The 8,217-nt window shown below is 45.1% G+C and overlaps 1 pseudogene; it reads left to right on the forward strand.

The window, feature by feature from the left end:
* Positions 1-636: 636 nt before the first annotated feature.
* Positions 637-7,889, forward strand: LOC100714863 (small ribosomal subunit protein uS2-like; annotated as a pseudogene).
* The last annotated feature ends 328 nt before the right edge of the window (positions 7,890-8,217 follow it).

Here is an 8,217-nt window from a genome sequence, read left to right on the forward strand (position 1 = left end):
AACTAAGGGAACCTTCTTGCCCTGACAGTCAAGCGTGTCTTCAGCCCGTGCCTCCCTCGTTTTCCAGCACTGCTTCCTGGCCCAGGTGATCCCCTACCTCGGTAGACACAGACCCGTATTTGTCTGGACCACACTTGAAGGGCACCTGAAAAAACCTTTGTAAATGAGTGCAAACAAGAACGATATCTTCTGCCTTCTTAACCTCTAGCTGCTCTTCTTTTACCTCATCATTCACCTGCTTATAAAGTGCATCCATTGCTTTACACGCTCGCTGGGGCTCAATCACCCCACAAGAGCAGGTCCACTCAGGACAAGCACTGCCTCCCTGTCACATGTGGCGTATGTAGAGAATCATGCTTCCTCCCAGCTACATCAGGTTGGATTTAGAGTCTAGAACCTCCAAAAGAATCAAAGAACTGCATTACCCATCATGTTCCACTGTCACAGAGTCTCGTCAAGAGCAAGGATTTTTATTCATTGTTGTACTCCATGACCCTAGAAAACTACCTGGCACATAGTCAATACTCAATAAATATTTATTGAGTAGGGCAATGCATAAGACTATGGCAGGCATTTTCCAGAAGCATACCCTGTAAATTCTATAGGATTCTAAGGGGCAATAGCACTCAACCACAAATGGCCCTTGTGACCTATCCGTACCACTGTTGTAGCTACTGCAGTGGGGGCTGCTGGGAACCAGGAAAAGATCAGGAGACAGCAGCAGGTAACCAGAGAGGCCTGCACAGTCTGAGATTCCCCGTTGGCCTCTGACCTTACCAGAGCCTGTGAGGAGATAAGAATAGACCATCGGATCTGAGTCTGGGGCTCTACACAGCTCTGGTGGTTCTAGAGTTACAGGTCATGTACTCCTGCCTCCTCTGAGGGTTCCCAGGCCATATCTTCAGCAAATTTAAGTCTTCTGTAGCCCAGCCCAAGCTCTCTGAGCGCAGAGCAGATAATCTTGCAGTCCAGGAATGCGGCCCAGCAGTATTCTAGAGCTCAATGGAAATTGGAATCCCGTTGGCCTCCTTCCATCAGAACACCCTTGCTGGTACCCAGTGCTCTGAGCACTTCGGACCCACTTCTGAGGCGGTGCCAAGCTGCTGGTGGGAAACAGCAAGGACAGTTCTTTTACTGGGAGTACATTCTCTGAAAGCAAAGTTCCAAGTGGCAAACTTGGCCAGCCACTGTTGGTGGAAACAGCTGAGCTACAAAATAAACCAATAGATCAGAAGAAAGTGTTTCTTACAGGGAAGTGAGAACTTTCAAGCCTTCCATGGTAAAAGACACCGCTGTATTCATTCAGATCTCTGGTCACTGGCCAACTAAGTCTTATCTCTTACTCCAAGGAGGCTGAAAGTGCCAGAATATGTTAGCAGTGAAGCAAACAGTGGCCCTGGGGCGGGTGGTAGGTCTCTGTAAGTACATGTCTACACAGGTACAGCGATCAGTTCAGGGATCCTCCCACCCCGGCTCTCAGCCGAAAGAAGCATTTCTCCACATCATCCATGTCGTTTGATGGAAATGCAACATTATTAATTTTTCTTCTTTGTCAATGAAGCCACATGTTTGAAAACTCAGTCTGACTACCGCTTAAATATCTCCCACTCTAATTCTCTCCTTCTAACTGGTGTCCCCACCTACAGTGTTGCTCCCTTCCAACCCATTTACCACTCTAGCTGGAAAGATCCCACCCAAAGGCCCTCCTTAAAGCCTTCCAGCTGGTGTGATGATGCATGCCTGTAATCCCAGCATTTGGGAGACTGAGACAGGAAGGTGGCTGCATGCTTGAGACCAGACTGGGATGCATAGTGAGTTCACAGCCAGCCTGAACGACACAGATCTTGTCTCAAAAAAAACCTTTCCAGTTGTTTCCATTCCCATAGTCCTTGAGGTTGAGTTCATTTCAGTCTTCTTAACCTGATCCAGTGCCTCCCAACCTCTGCAGACTCATTTATAATCTCCCCTCTGTCTCTCATCCAATGAAGCAGCCACATTCAACTCATCTCCTTTCCCAGGACACCATGCCTGTGTCCTGCAGGCGCCCTGCGTGCTGTGTCCTTTACAGTGCCACTCTCCTCGGTGCGTTTCTTCCTTCCTTCCCACCTGCTCACTTACTGACTCCTGCATCTCCTCCTCTGACCTCAGGTCGGGCACCCCCAGTCCCCCACCCCTGCTATAGATCCAGCACCTGAATCAAGCCCCTCAAACCTGATGGCACTGCACAAGGACTGCCCCGGTTATTGCCAGCTTCCCATGGTGCTGAGACCTTACCCTTCCTTAGTCCATTTGCTTTACCAACACCCAGGGTGTTCCTGGATCAGCCAGTGTTTGACGCATGACTTTCAGAACAGTTGTGACTCTCTGCCTCTGTGCTACTCCTTTAGCCTCAGGCACAGTCTCGCCCCTGAAGTCTAGGTTCATTTCATACCTGGAGTCCTCCTTTTATTTTATCCTTTTAGTCTTTCCCTGTTCTCCTGTTTTCCCCATGAAATATCTTCTGTGTTACTTTTTCTTGTTCCCTCATGAGCTCAGTCTCAGACTTTTTCTCCAGAGAGTAAAATTTTACTCTATTCAGGAGTTCAGATCCTCAGAAGAACATCAGAAACACTAAAGAATCAGCAGCTTGACTGTTTCCAGCAGCAGCGAGGCCTGGCATGCCCCCTAGAGGTGACCAGGAGGAGTCTTGTAAAACCATGCCTCTTCCTGGGTCCTGCTGATCATCACAAGCCTCCTCAGAATTCATGGCAAGCAAGTCTGATGGGAATGTTAGGAGCCCCGTAGCCCCAGCACTGTCTTCCCATTTACAGGTGGAAACTAGGGCTCCATGGTGGTGCAAGTCTAGAACCCAGTCCCAAACTGGGCGAGTGGTCTCCAGAGCAGAAGTGGAAAGTGGCAGGGTCTCCCCGTGTCCCAGTTAGCTCTGCTCCCTGGTGCAAAGTTCCAGGCAAGAGTATATCTATGGCCTTCAAATTTCAAGAGAGTATTGATGAGGCGAAAAATAAAAAATAATAATCTAACATTGCCCTTTGTCCCTTCCAGCCCCTCCATTCAAATCCAGTCCGCTACAAATTCAAAGAGGAGGGGCTGGGGATTTCGCTCAGCCGTGTAAGCTCCTGCCTGGCAAGCACAAGGTTGTGAGTTTGCTCCCCGGTATCAGAAAAAAATATGCCAAGAAACACCCCTGGGTGATCTGATCTAAGTCTGTTCTCCTTTCCTCTCCCAAGAATGAAGAATCTGTCTTCATGAGAATCTGTTTTCCAGCCAAGGAAGCAGGTCTGAGGTGACCAAACAAGAGTGGGGGCCACTGTCCTGTGAACAGTTTGGAACTCTGTCCATGCATTTCTCTCCCTAAACTATGCACAATATTGCAAAAACTTTACTTTTTCCAGATGTCAATCACCTGCACAGTCAGAGATTCTAGGTAACAGAGTCTAGGTAACAGAACACCTAGAATGTTTCTGCTTAAGTTGAGTAACTGTATAAGTATTTACTTACAGATATTTTGTGGCAACAACAGAGAGCAAATGGGTACTACTTCAAAGGTGTTTGTCTTCAGTTCGGCATATCTATCCACTGTGCCTAGTTCATCCACAATACCCCGGGGTGATGCTAAGGCTGGAGGAAGGAGGAGGAGGGGCTCCGAGCTTAACACATATTAATGTAAAGCCAAATGGCAATCGCACAAGATCAGATGCAGCCGTTAATGAGCGCAAAGCTTTCCCACATGCCACACTTACCAGATTGGCTTTTTCTAAAATAACACAACTGTTGAGTTAAGACATTGAATGTTGATGAGTTTTGAACACTCAGAATTTGCTGAAGAGTTTCTCAAAAGAATAAACGTAGGATACCAAAAGGTCTCAAAACTTCTCCTGTGAATGCTTGAGGTCAAAACTTCTTACAAAATAATATTAAGATATTACTCATCTTTTCACTGCCTTCTATTCTGAATCACACAGATTTTTCTCTCATTTGTTTATTTATTTATTGCAGTACTGAGGATCAAACCCACGGTCTTCACTTGCCAAGCAGGCACTGTGTGCTGAGCTATACACCCAGCTCTACAGCCCCAGACTTTTAAATTTATTTATTTATTTATTTATTTAGGATATCTAAATTGCTAGGTTGCCCAGTGTTGTAGTCAGGGGTTATGAGGAGAACAATTAGAATTAGGACATGGAATTTATAACTTTATTTTATGATGGTCACCCAGAGTTAACTTAAGAAAGTGCAGGAAATCTGTCCACAACACTAAAGACATAGAATACTCAGCCAAGGACCTGAATCCCACAGCAATGTCCTACATGAGTGCAGATGAAGACCTAGAGCCCATGACATTTGGGGCTTTTGAACTCACTACTTATGCAATATGTACGCAATATGTACGCAATATTTACGCAATATGTACGCAATATGTATGCAATATGTACAACAGTCCCAAGAAAATGAAAGAGCTCTGTTAAACACTTTTGAATGAATAAATCTTTCCTATACTAACAGAGATGGAGGAAAGAGCAGACGACAGGAGAAGAACTCAGTAAGAGAACTCTAGTCAATATCTCAGTGGAGGTATTGGTCATTTAATGACAACTTCCCAAAGCTAGAATGCAGAAAGCATAGCCATGGAGCTTTGTAGGACACGGAAAGGGATCTCGGATTCCCGAGACTTGTCAGGATTCAGAGGACAGGAAGGGGCCTTCTCTCTACTTCCCACTGTCGACCTAATGCAACATGACCTCTAAATCCCCTAGGCTAGGACCATCTGTTTGCAACAGTGCACCAATTAGAGTTCCTTAGAGAGCCTGGGGGAGCTCAGACCCAGCAAGTCCATTTGCCAGCCCATCACCCCAAGGCCAGACGGAAAGACTGCCTCCTCCCCATCTCCCTTTTTTGCCAGCTGCACAGTGAACAGTGGACACTGAGAGTGACTGAGCCTTTTTTTTTTCTCCCTAAGAGCAGTTTTGTCCTTGCGTGGTGGTCTGATAACTTTATTCCTCTTTGGTTTTCTCCTGAGAGAGGATAAAGACTACTAAAGAGATGACAGCCCTAAGGACAGAGACTCGGGAAGGTACAAATACCTGCTTCTCCTATGAAAAGGCAGCATTAGTGCCCAAAAGAATTTGAAGCATGTGTTCAAGCAAAGCTCAACGTGAATATTCATAGCATGCTGCTCAATCCTGCCCAAAGACGGAAACAACCCAAACTACCCAACATCAATGAATATCCATTGATGAAATATTATTTAGCTGTAAAAAGAACATTCATGCTACAACACAGATTAACCTTAAAAACACTATGCTGAGTGAAAAAAGCCAGATATAAAAGATCACATATTATATGGTCCCATTTATGTGAAATAATCTACAATAGGCAAATTCAGAGTTCAAAAAGCACAGAAAATGTTGTCAGAGGTTGGGGAAGAGAAAACAAGGAATAATTACTACTGCATATGAGATTTTGCTGGGTGATGAAATGCTTTAGGATTTGATAGTGTCAGTTGATGGTGTTAACCACTGGGGTTGGGCAGGCCACAGCTGGTTCTTTGGGTTTGTTCCCCTGGCCCATAACCACATGTAAGAAATGACCATGCAAATAAAAAATTCAGTTTACCTTATGGCTAAATTGGCAGACCAGCTAATATGCTCCCCTTGGAATGCACAGAAATACCTCAATTTATCAAAGCCAAGAACTAAAAATATGTAGATTTAGCCAAGCATTGGCCCAGAGGGCCACTGAGTCTTCCTTGGCATCAGAATGACCATTGTACAATATTTGAATGTAACGATAGTCACTAGGAGAACCACGACAACCGAGTGGAGAAAGGCACAGAGAACTAAAGGCCAATCTCTTAATGAACGTACACCAAAAAGTCCTCAACAAGACACTGACAAAAACAATGAAACAAACCATCAAAAAGCCCACACATCGTAACAAAGTGGTCTCAGTCCACTCCACAGATGCAAGGATGGTTCAACAAATGCAAACCAATGAGTGTAATACATTACACAAAGAGGAGCAAAGACTAAAATAGAATCATCCTCTCAATAGATGCAGGAAAAGCCTTTGATGAAATACAACACCCATTCCTGACTTTTTAAAACCCTGAAGAAAACAGGTATAAGAGGACCTTATCTGAATCTGATAAAAGATAATCATGATAAAACTACTGTCAACATATTAAATGAGGAAAAGCTGAAAACTTTCCCTATACAATCACAAATAAGAATGTCCATCGTCACTACTCCTATTCAATATAGTATTAACCACAGTATTGAAACACTAGCCAGAGCAATCAATTGAGAAAAATAAATAAAACAAATACATACAGGCTGGGGATTTAGCTCAGCAGTCTAAGAGCCTGCCTGGCAAGCGCGAGGTCGTAAGTTCGATCCCCAGTATCAAAAAAAGGAATACATCCAAGAAAAGAAGTAAAATTATCATTATTTACAAACAATATGATATTCTACATAGAAGAGCAAACAAATTCCACTGAAAGAGTCCCAGAATTAATAACCAAATTCAGTACTATAGCAGAATATAAAAATCAACACAAAAATCAATAATGTCCCTGTACACCAAAGAAGAAATCAGGAAAACAATACCATTCACAATAGCACGAAGGAAAATTAAACACTTAAGTATTCACTTAACCAGGGAAATGAGAGGCATCTACAGTGAAATCTGTGGTACTCTAGCAACAGTGACATCAGAAAACGGAAAGGCGACCTCCGTTCCTGGGTAAGCAGAATGAATGCAATCAAAACGGCTACACTTCGAAAACTGATAAATAGATTTAATGCAATACCAATCAAAATACCAATAGCATTCCTCACAGAACTAGATAAAACAATCCCAAAATTCATAAGGAACAAGAAGAGACTCAACAGCAAAATCAATCTTGGGCACCAAGACCAAAGCAGGAGGAATCACAATCCTAGACTTCAAGTTATTTTACAAAGCTACAGTAATGAAACAACAGTGCAAAAGTAGACAGGAGGCTTCCCGTGCTGCCCAGGGAGGGGTCTACATGGCCTCGGGCTTGACGGGAAACTTTCACAGTGTCCACAGCCCGCGAAGCCCTTCAAACGATGGAGAAGGTTGTGCAAAAAGTCCTCGCCTAGGAACCTGCTTAGGTGGCACCACATGGCTTTCCAGATGGAGCAGTGCAGTGATGGGATCTACAGCATGAATCTGCAGCGGACCTGGGAGAAGCCTCTGCTGGCAGCACAAACCACAGTCACCACGAAAACCCTGCTGACATCAGTGTCACTGCCTCTGGGAACACCGGCCAGCTGTGCTGAAATTTGCCACTGCCAGCGGGGTTGCTCTCCTGGGACCTTCACTAACCAGATCCAGGCAGCTTTCCGAGAGTCACATCTTCTGGCGGGTGCTGATCCCAGGGTGGACCCTCAGCCCCTCATGGAGGTGTCTTACATCAACCTGGCGACCACTGCTCTGCGTCATACAGATTCTCCTCTGAGCTGCGTAGACATCGCCATCCCGTGCTACAGTGTCACACAGTGGGTCTAATGCAGATGCTGCTTGGGAAGTGCTCCGTATGCGTGGCACCACCTCTCATGCACACCCGTGGGAAGTCACACCAGAGCTCTGCTTCTACCGCGGTCCTGAAGAGGTTGAAAAGGAAGAGCAGGCTGTGGCTGAAAAGGCGGTGACCAAAGAGGAATCCCAGGGCGAGTGGACAGCACCAGCTCCCAAGTTCACTGCTGCTCAGCCTGAGGCTGAAGACTGGTCTGAAGGGCATGCAGGTGCCCTCTGTGCCTGTTCAGCAAGTCCCTACCGAAGACTGGAGTGTCCAGGCAGCCACAGAAGGCTGGTCAGCAGCCCCCACGGTGCAGGCCACGGAGTGGGTAGGAACCACCACCTAGTGGTCTTGAGCTGTTTTATAGACACTTCAGCAAAGTGGGAATGAGACTAATGGAAAATAAAACACCAGTCTTTTAACTAAATAAATACATAAATAAAAGTAGGCATGTGGATCAACAGAACTGAGGCATATCTAACTAATCTTTGACAAAGGGGGCAAAAACATACGTTGTAGGAAAGATAGCCTCTTTAACAAATGGTGCTGGGAAAACTGACCATCCACATGCAGAACTTGAGTCTAGAACTATATCTCTCACCATGTAATAAAGTCAAAATGGATCAAGGATCTAAATGTTAAAACAGAAGCAATCTGCTGGAAGACAATTAGGT

This window comes from Cavia porcellus, unplaced genomic scaffold (assembly GCF_034190915.1).
Source record: "Cavia porcellus strain 051 isolate PalLab524CR breed Dunkin Hartley unplaced genomic scaffold, mCavPor4.1 scaffold_9, whole genome shotgun sequence".
Taxonomy (NCBI): Eukaryota; Metazoa; Chordata; class Mammalia; order Rodentia; family Caviidae; genus Cavia; species Cavia porcellus.